This window comes from Homalodisca vitripennis, chromosome 1, assembly GCF_021130785.1.
Source record: "Homalodisca vitripennis isolate AUS2020 chromosome 1, UT_GWSS_2.1, whole genome shotgun sequence".
Classification (NCBI taxonomy): Eukaryota; Metazoa; Arthropoda; class Insecta; order Hemiptera; family Cicadellidae; genus Homalodisca; species Homalodisca vitripennis.
Window position 1 is genome coordinate 108466263 of NC_060207.1, and position 10995 is coordinate 108477257.

Below are 10995 nucleotides of genomic sequence, written 5' to 3' on the forward strand. Positions count from 1 at the left end.
ACATTTTTTTTACATTCTCAACTCTTGAAGCTAAATTTAATCTTTGGCAATTGCGCTGTATGTTAGGCCTACTAGCCGAATATTTTTGTATAATTACCATTACCTTTAAAAATACTCATATTATACATAATCTTTTTCATAAATGTTTGAAGAAGTGAATTAAAAAAAATTTGTATTTGCAAATTTATTTCCCCAAAAACTTTGTAAATAACTAAAAAAATATTTATATTTACACTTTAATCTGAAAAAATATATGTTTTATGTACATACATACTTATTTGCTTATCTCTTCTTTTTTTAGGGAACAGACAAATACATAAAAATACCTCTGTAAGCAAGACCTTATGGCAATTTATCAATTATTCTTTTCGCAAGCTAACTAAAAAAATACATAATTTACTACAATACAATTTATTTAACCAACTCATATATATACATATAAGCGTATTGTATATATACAATTGTACATATTGTATATATACAATACGTTGAGTGCATACACATATAACTAAAAAAAGTGTGTCTTTTATTCAAGTCACTCTCTAAATCAAAATGTTCGTGAATTGTTCTCGAATATACATTAACTAAGATAAAATAACTGATGGGAAAAACTATAAATACCCCAACTCAACTTTTTTTAATGGAAACCCCCCTTTATAGGACACATTGTGGGAGAGGGAATAAAAAAGAAACATTTTGGTGCAAACCGGAAGTAGTTATTTATCACCGTTACAAGATGATGGTTGGGATTTTCAGCTATTTACAAACACATTTGTACGAAACTTGGTTTGTGGGGGGAGGGTTATTTTAGATCAAGAAACCTGTTATTAGTTTTAAAAAGATGGCATCATTGAAGAAGGGGGGAAAGGCGTAATTCTTTGTTCCTCAGTCACTTCAGCAGATTTGAATGAAATTCGGTATCTGGGAGGTTTTTCAGGTCGAGAAGCACGAATTTGACATCAGTTTTCAAGAATACCAACACGTTCCCAAGGTTGCGGATTCAACTTTTTCTACAAGACCGGCTTTGCCCAGTTCGTTGAGGTGAATTTAATTTTTTTTAATGTTCATTCTACATTCAGGGATTTGTTATTAATTGTTATATTTTTGTTCTTCATTAAAATGAAAAAAAAAACTCTGCCATTGATTTTATTGCTTTGTGCATTTATGGTATCACCACCGTTGGAACCTCTTTGGGATTGCAATATAAATTACCTTATTCAAAAGCAATCTTATTTACTGCACATTTATCCCACAAAATATCTGTCTGTTTTGACTTTTACTGAAAAAAACTGTGTTTCTAATGCCCACATATTGTTTGTTACCTCCGAAAAGTTAAAATATCATTATGATTGTGATCAGATTTCACAATCTCTTCAAAAACGATTTATGTCATTGTGTGGAAAATTGAAAATGAAAGTAAAAGGCTAAATTTACGATAAAAATGTCAGAAGATATTACAAATACAGTGGTAAACGAATAGTAAGGAATATTGTCCGCCTCAAAAATTAACACAGGTATTTACTGATTTTATTAAATCCTTGTTCTAATAGTTTCTAATAATTTTTAAACATTATATTTCAATGTAAACACTAAACAATAACTTTAATCAACCTTAACATAATGTGCATTGCCAATTGCTTGAATGTTTATTTTTTATACATTGCCAATCTTAGTAATTTTTAGACACTATAAATCTTTACAAATGCACTAGTGATTTTGAAAAAAATTCAAAATAACTTCAAGCTACTGGCTTTCATCGGATGTCAGTCCCAACAGCAAGCAGACATTACTGTGTGCCAATTGAAACTGAGCAATACTAACTGCACAATTTATTCTTTCTTATACTGTGGCAGATTGAATCATTACTCCATTCGGAGATATATTACAAAATAAAAACTGTCAATACTATTAAATTATTTATGTTTCAAGTCTAAATGACAAATAAATTTAGTGTTAGTTGGTTCTAATATGGGTCAATTGAAAAACTGCAAATATAAGAATAAGAATTGGTACTTTGGTTTTATCCGGGGGCCACAATTCTTTAAACAATTTTTCTTACCGGGCACCTAAAAAAACTACATTGTTAGAAATGACTTAGTTTTACTTACTGTGAAAATTCTATTATGTTTTCTGACTTCCAAAAGGAAGCGATAACAGCGAGGAGTACGCCACTCTGTCCCTATCCACTATTTGTTATCAGGATATATAAGTAAGTAAATACATATAAACGTGTTATAAATATAACAATTTAGCGAACGCTCACATGATCTGAGCGTGAATTTAGGAACTATCTCAAGGGATGTTTTTGTTTTTTTGCCACAAATGTTGGGTTTTCCGCAACCGAAGCTTGCACTGTGGCTAAAGGCCTTTCCGAACAGTATTTTCCTGACCTCAGATCTTTTACCAGATCAACCAACATGATCTAACATTGGAAAAGTTAAAAAAAACTGGGTTGCTTTTATATTTGTATAACCTATAGGAAAGACAGTAGATAGGGACAGATTGGCCTCATTGCTGACATGGTGATTCCTTTCAGAAAGCAGAAAACAAAAACCAATCATCATAATGACATGTAATTTTTGCAGTAAGTCAAATGAAGTCTATTCTTTCTAATAATGTAGATTTTTTTACTGTTTTTAAGGATATACTATGATTATATTATGGTGGTGGCCTCTTATTATACTGCAGCCAATACAACTTTACCACGATTATTTAAAATAATCTGTTCCAAAGCATTTAAAGTCAATGTTAGCCTATGTTGCCTAGGAATCTGATAGGATTTAGAACAATGGCATTTAACCCTTTTATGAGTAGATTTATTTGTGACTAAATAGTTGATGTTCCAGAATGTTATTTTCTAATTTGCTTCAAAATAGTAGTGACATTCTAGAATGTCATGTGTACAGTATTGCTATTGTACAGTATAATTTACTTTGTAGTTAAATATAAGTATGAGAGCTTTATTAAAATAATTACAGGTAACAAAGTTGTATACTTTTGGATTTTTAATAAATTAGGGAGACAGTAGAACAAAATGATAAACTTTATGGTGATTTTCCTGTTAGTGTTCTACTCTTGGAAGAAAGCAGCAGCCAGCTGTTGCTAACCTATGACATCTGTTCACAATTTCCCCCATAAAAACTGCAGACTGATTCCCGAGGTGTTTCTTTTCTATAGAAACAATAGTCCACAGAAACTTGTGTGAAGTAAGTTTGTGCATTCAGAAGTTGTTTTCAGTTACTAAAATTGTTAATAACAGTTATACCTAATTCAATAATACAAGGGGTAGGGTACGATAAGCAGACCCGGTTTTTTATATCGAAATTGGCAAACTATATTACTTAATCATAACCATCCATATAATCAATCGATAGTGATTTAATTATTTTGAACAATTAACTTAAATAACCTATATCAACAGCTGTAAACACTTTCAAATAGTACTTGTAATGTAATATTTCAATTTTATGTAAGTAACATTTGATTACCTATTACAAATGGCAGTCTATTTTAGAAAACTACATGACATTGCTTTGAAAAATGATGACATGTTTTTCGTGACTTCATCATGTTGGACTCGTACAGAAAAACCCCATTATGTGAAATTTGTGGGAAAGAAACAACTGTAACTGTGAGATGAGCAAGTTTTCCTAATTTTGGTTATAATAATTTGTTTGAACACTGTAAATATTAAATTCATATTTTAATTTAAAACATATTGATTGTTATTGAGGACTATAGGTAGATACTTTTATCTCGATTGATAGTCTAGGATTTGAGATGCGGATATTAGGTATCGTTGATTACATTCTTCGATATAAAAAACCGGGACCGCTTATCGTACCCTACCCAATACAAGTATTCTTTTACTGTTTTAGTACTGCTAAGTTGTAGCTATAGTACCTAGTGTTTGTGAAAATTTAAAGTAATTACCAGAATAAAATTACTCCCAAAAGGGTTATCACTCTGAACTTAACTAACCTAAAGTGTATGTATACAAAAGTATTAGGTTCTTACCAATAGTTATTTTACCTGGAGATATTATGGTGTGGTTTAACTTATCTAATAGTTAAATAATGATATCTTCTAGGCTAAGCTGTTTAAGATGTTCTAAATTTTTAATGACAGCCTCACTTTGGATTTTCAGTGCACATTGGTATGTCTATCTCAGGGCAGTAATAAACACAACTACCATTATTCCTGAAAGTTTTCATAACACTGCATAAAATGTTAATAGATCTTAATCATAGCAGAAATTGAGTACATTACCTTTATAGTTGAATAGTCATTTCCCAATCTTATGGCAAAAAAATAAAAACATTAACATTGCATTCCGGAAACCAATATAATACGAATACATTCGCGTACTACTCCATTCCTTTTATTTTAAACTCGGATAACGATTTGAAAGTAACATTAACTCTCGTTTCCCGCCGACGATTTGGCTATGTTGTCTTTTTTTTATCCTACTCAACATTTTTCACTTCGTGGTTTAGTATAAAATAATAAGTTGAGATAAACCTTAGATTAACCAAATCATATATAATAAACTTCTAGATTCAGATTTTATTATTGATTAGGAACATAGACGATAGTGCTCCAAGAAAGATATAAAAGGAAGCAAAAATAAAAAAAAATTTGTTTCAACTAGTAAGCTTTTTAATATATTGCTCGAAAAGGAGTCATTTATACCAGTTTGGACTTACTCGACCCCAAAATTGCCACCAAGTCTGATAATAATCCCTCCCCAAGCCCAATCTTTTTTACGTGCACATAGATAAGATAAATTGTATGAAACACTTAATGGTATATACAACTATCAGCACGTAAAAAGAAACTATAACAAAAATTAGTAACACTTTTTATTAAACCTTAGGAATCCAATTGTCGGTGACCTTATGTGCACACATGCACCGCTTTTTGTCAAATCTTATTTAATAATGGCAATGTTTAAATAGTATTCTTAATGCATTAAACGATTTTATTTCGTCACTGGAGTGATCACTTGTATTCCATGCTCCAATATCCCAGCATCCAAATGTAAGTGCCTTATCGGCACACATGCACAGTTTTTGTCAAATGCAATTTAGTTGTAACAAAACGTTTTGTAAAGACTTGCTGGTTGGCCAGAACTTGAAATAAAAGCTCACATACATTAAAATAGTGGGGTTTTCAAAATAGCCTTGCTGTAAACAACGACGAAACAAATTTAATTGATTTTCATATCAATAATTTAGATCGTGCTCGTCCTTTTTCTTGTTTCGTTGGTGATTCACTTATCAATCCCGCCTCCTTTCACGAAATGCCTTGGAATTTTTCTCGAAACATTTTTAGATCTACTGATCACATAGAATACCTCCTTCAACTCTGGACAGCGTTTATTGGCAGCTTATTATGGATTAATCTACCACTATCTTAGCTACGGTGTATATATTTGAGGATACGAAAACAGACCTAGCCTTTAACACTGGAGTGCTCGCGTGAACTTTTTGGAACGTCGCTATTCGCGAGGACTACTATTGTAGTCCATTTTAATATTTTATATAATATGTAGATTAGCTGTCAATACTTTATATTGTGGTTATGGGTTCTTAAATAAATATAAAATATGTTTAGCCGTCAAATAGTTTTTTTATTTTTGTAACAAATAAGGACATTAATAAAAAAATTCTTATTAAAATTAAGCACACATTTTTGTCGTTATATGTATGTTTAAAAAAATAATTTAAACAGTGCTATAATACTTAAAATCTTGTCTGTACTATTATAATAAACATAAAAGCACCGTTGTTGGGAAAAACATCTTACAGCGATATTGGAAACAATATTTACACCATGAAACATGTGAACATTTTTGGGAGTTTCAGTCTTGACAGGCGTGGCAAATACTGTGTTGATGCTGTGGACAGACCCACTGATACTGCAGCGGAAGCACTTTTTTCGAGTAGGTACTCTTGCTTATTGTTCTTCCACATAGATAGCATCTACCAACTGTTCCTTCTCTAGCAAGTGGTGGTTGAGGAATTTCCTCAATGCCGAGAAGAATTTTTCCTCGACGTCCCATTTCTCTTGGGATAGTTTGAAGATTGATGCGCCTGCTCACATGAGATTTTATGAGTTCCAAAGCTAAAGTTTGCAGGAAATCTCCTCTGTTTATTAGTGCACGATTGTTATTTGCTTTGGAAACACCAAGTACATTCACTACAACATTCAACAAATCTAAAAAAGGCGAGAGGCCAACGCTTTGAGTTTTTTTGATGTGTTATATTGGCCACATATTTTATCCAAAATTTCCGCACCAAACTTTGTCATTGTATAAGCAGTGATGACAACTGGTTTTCTCTTTTCTCCCGTATTTTCATCAATGGCCACTATTTTATGCCTTGAAGAAATCATGAGGACTGCTTAGTTTTTTTTTTTTTTTGAAACGTAATGAAACATACGCAAGAAACATAGTGGAACTTTACATTTGTTCTATCTAAGTGTACCCAAGTATGTCAAAGACTTTTCTGTAATGAGCTCGTTTGCAACTTGGACTGAGGAAACAGTTATTAGCAGTAATGTTTCGGTTTGACTCAGCTATAGACTCTAAAAGTCGCCTTACAACATCAATGGCAGCATTGTTCAGCCTGCACGGTCCTTCAGGCTGAACAGTCAAATAAACTTCAAGATTAAGATATATAATAGTTGTTTGCTGAAGTCAGTGCAAATACTTAATACAATATTTTGCTGGTTTTTAGGCATATAACCGGTATTGACATAAAGGATAATTATCCTTAAATGCCACAAGCTGTTCATCCAAGGTTAAATAATCTGAAGGTTTGAAAATTACCTTGAAGTTCGTAACAAAGTTTTCATAAAATGGTCTAAATGGTACCATTTTGTCAACAGACCTTCGATTTTGCCTGTCTCTGATGTCATCAAATCTTAAACATCGAAACAGGAACCTAAAACGGTTTTCACTCGCGGTAACATAACAAGCACCAACCCTAGTTCCATATTTTAAGTCCTACATACTTGTCTTTCTTCTACTAGCTCGCAGTACACCGCACAACTACAAAATTCCAATAAAACCAATAAAAGCTTTTATTTCAATCTCATCAGTGGGTTTCCATGCATGCCTTTCTCGTAAAATGTTTTTGTTTTATATGATCAATATAGATATTGATATTGTTTACAATTATTTAAATCATTTCAGTATCTAAAAAGCATTCTAGGATTTAACATGTGTATTAGCATTATTTTGCCTCACCTACCGGACCAGGCATTGCAATCTAGGGATTATATTGTGCTTCTATGTTCTTGTATTTCTTGGCTGCAAAGGATAGAGGTACCACCTGGTGGTTCGGTCATTTCCACCTTTTCGGTCTGTTATCTACCTGATTTGTTTCATTTCTCCCTTCTGGTTCTGTATCTGATTCTTCTCGATTTAGTTCTAAATCACTAGTGTCACTATTTTTACTTTCTGGGTCATGTCTTTCAATAACGTCTTCTTCTCCTTCTTCATTGTCATCTCTTACACCCAGAACGCTTTCATCGTCACTTTCAGTTTCTCTAAGCCATAGACGTAATTTTTCCCTTTTTCTCTCTGACATGTTTTGTTATTAATACACACTTAACTGCGCCACAAAATAATTTACACAATAAAATGCCTTAACTTAAAAAAACAATGTAACTGAAAACAAAATAGTCACAGTAGTACTCGCGTGGACTACAATAGCAGGCCAGACAAATATAAAAATCCCTACAACATCAGTAAGCTCACGTTGGTTGCTGCCACTCCACTGAGCATTGTCGGGTGGTGGGAGGGAGAGGTAAATAAAGCCTCAGGGTCGTGGAATGCCGCCAACCCTGTAAAAAATAAAAACACAATACTCTTAGACTACAATAGCGCGAGCACTCTTTTGTTAAAAACCAAAAGAGGCTGTTCGAGCAATTTTTCATTTTCCGTACTAGCGCTCTTGTAAGTCATATTTCCAAGAACACACCCTAGTGACATTCCTTCAATATAATCATGTTAACATATACATATAATTTTGTTAAACATAACTTTAACTTCTGTCTGCATTTAATGTTGTTTATTCTTGGTTGTAGTGGCTTTTACTTGTAATATGAGCTGGTGACAGTTTTAGTAGTGGTTTCAAGGTTGTAAACCACTCCGTTAAATATTGTGTGTTCTTTATACTTATAATATTGTAAAAATACTTCAAGTGTGTTTGCACTTTTTAACGGTCATGGGAAAATCGTGTTTGCAAAAATTAACGGTCATAGGGAAAAAATTGTGATTTATCTCCTAGGAAAACAGCTTCAGTAAAAATTCTGTTGGAACAAAGACGTTTTCAAAAACTAAAATAGCGAAAATGTTGGATATTTCTCAAATTCAATACCTAGGATCAAGTTGACCTGTGATGAGAACTTGACTTGTTATCAGCCGTATCGAGGTGGAAAAGGTGACCGCAAGCTCAAAATGGAGGAAAGATGTTTTAGGAATATTGTTCAAACAAACAGGAGACATTCCACGAAACAATTGACTGACCAGATAAACTAGTATGGAGCCATTATTTCACCTTGAAGAACGAGAAGCGTGCTAAATAGAGGACTCAATGCTCGAAAACCTAGGAAAAAAACAAAAGATCACGCCTACCATGGCAAAGAAGCGATTAGTGTCGGCTAAGTGCTTAAAACAAGGAACATTGAGGATTTGAGAAAAATTAAATTACAATTATCTAATAATATTACTTTATTTTTAGTTTATCTGAATTATGAAATCTTGTTTCAAAGTTGCATACACCTTACGTACCAGTCTTCCTTAACCCAACTTAGCCTAACCTACCTTGGCCTAATATAATTTGTATTAATGTGATGTGTAGTATTGTATTCTCTTTTAGGAATGCTTATCTGATAAATCAGTGTTCAAATTAGTTCGTAGTATGTGTGGAGAAATGGAGCAGAAGAATTTTATGAAAATTGTATTTAGCAATTTGTGAAGCATGGTGTTAGTATTATGTCTGTCCATAGAACAGAAAGACTACACATAGTTGAAAAAACATTGATACAGAATAAATACTTTAATATGCTACAACGGAAGTTATCCACCGATGGTACACCATGCCATAAAGCTTCGCTAGTACAATAAGATTTCTCAGTTAATCAGTGTGCTTCCTTTGCCAGGTAATAGCCCTGAAATGAATCCAATTGAAAATTTGCTGACAGTCGTTAAGAAAAAAGTATTAAGAGAAAGGTAACAACACGTTGTTGACTGAACTTTTAATAAAAGTTTGGCACCATAATGAAGAACTCAAGCAGAACAGTAAAAGTAAAATATTGGTCCACATCGTGGCAAAAAAACTAAAAATGTTGATAAAGAACAAGGACATGCGCACAAATATTAGTGATACAATTTGATATTCACAGATATTGAAAAATGATAAAATAAAATAAAATTTTTTCCCAGAAAACTGGTTCTGGTCTAATCATTTGGATATATATTGGATATAAAAAGTTTCATTTTAAAAAGCTGATTGTGACCAAAGGAATCTCATATATATATATATATATATATATATATATATATATATATATATATATATATATATATATATATATATATATATATATATATATATATATATGGGATTGTAATATGAGATTCCTTTGGTCACAATCAGCTTTTTAAAATGAAACTTTTTATATCCAATATATATATATATATATATATATATATATATATATATATATATATATATATATATAAGATTCCTTTGATCACAGTCTCAGATTTTTAAAATGAAACTTCAGATACTATATTAGACGTTTAATTTCGTTAGACACTAGTTAAAATGTTTAAATTTAACAAATATTTAATTTTGCATGTTTTGTTACTATACCACGGCTGGCGCCTGCTTGTTAGAACACGCAAACTGCCAGGCTGCCCAGTTTAATTACACGCCCAAAGTAAAGACTTTAACAGGTCTATAACGAGACTAAGTCCGAATTTTTTAACCGCTCGAGATAAAGAATATAAGTTAAGTTGGTCCTCTAATAACAACACATTACATATAATTCTAAAATGTCATACTCAAAACCAATACACCTGTACAGGTACAGGTATATATATATTTGTATAGGTCTATCTCGTATACAAATTTGGTCTTAATAGGATCAAAAGCTTCCGATCTATGAATTTTCAAAGTTGCAGATTGGTTAAATAGTGCCAAATATGTACCTTTTCTTGTTCTTAACTTATAAGAAATGGAAGTTATTGTTTGTTCGAGATTTTACACCTTTCGCTTAGTGCGGCTTCTGAAATCTAACGTTCTCACAGACTATACTTCTAGAATCTGGAGTCCACGTCTATCTAAAAAATAACAAGAAAGTTGGCGAAGAAGAAGCTCAATTTGAGAAGTTAAAGTTCAGATTTCAGACTCTGTTCTACGCGGAAGGTGAAATTGAGCTGAACTTAATATTTACATTGAATCAAACCTTCCACCATAGCTATGTTATGTGAAACTGTTACTCCGTCATATATTTAGATCGATACAGCAGTCAATTTGTACCTGATGAGAAAATAACCTTTTTGTTTATATTATATATTTTGTAGTCTGTGTTTCTGAAGTTGAAACGATGCAAAGAGTTCAGATTTAAGATGCTGCACAAAACGGAAGGTGAAATGGACCTGAATTTAATGTACACATTGATCCTTCCCACCGTAGCTACGATATTTGTGGGAAACAATCCAACGATCTTAGCTATCCTAGCTTTATTTTTCCTTTAAGGGTCAGCCTTTTGCCAAACTCTTGACTATAGAGAGCCAATTGCACACTTTGTAACTATAAATGAAGCCTTAATATTTGCAGTTTCAGAAGTGCTTTAAAACGTTAAAAGAAATTAACTATAGATCTTCTTGGCTGAAGTTCGAAATTGACTCACGCTGCCAAGTACCTTTGTCACATTTAACGATGCAAAGTGAAGTTGATACGACCGTTATTCTTATAA

General features: G+C 32.3%; 1 protein-coding gene across 2 annotated transcripts in view; it reads right to left on the reverse strand.

Annotated features, from left to right (window-relative positions):
• The window catches only part of LOC124368993 (homologous-pairing protein 2 homolog), a 59215-nt gene extending 54740 nt beyond the window's left edge, over positions 1-4475 (reverse strand). The window contains exon 1 of one of the 2 annotated variants that reach the window (XM_046826615.1): positions 4270-4475. The gene's annotated coding sequence lies outside the window, so the exon portion shown is untranslated. The remainder of the gene's footprint in view (positions 1-4269) is intronic. The other variant, XM_046826599.1, reaches the window with a different exon arrangement.
• Between the last annotated feature and the right edge of the window lie 6520 nt (positions 4476-10995).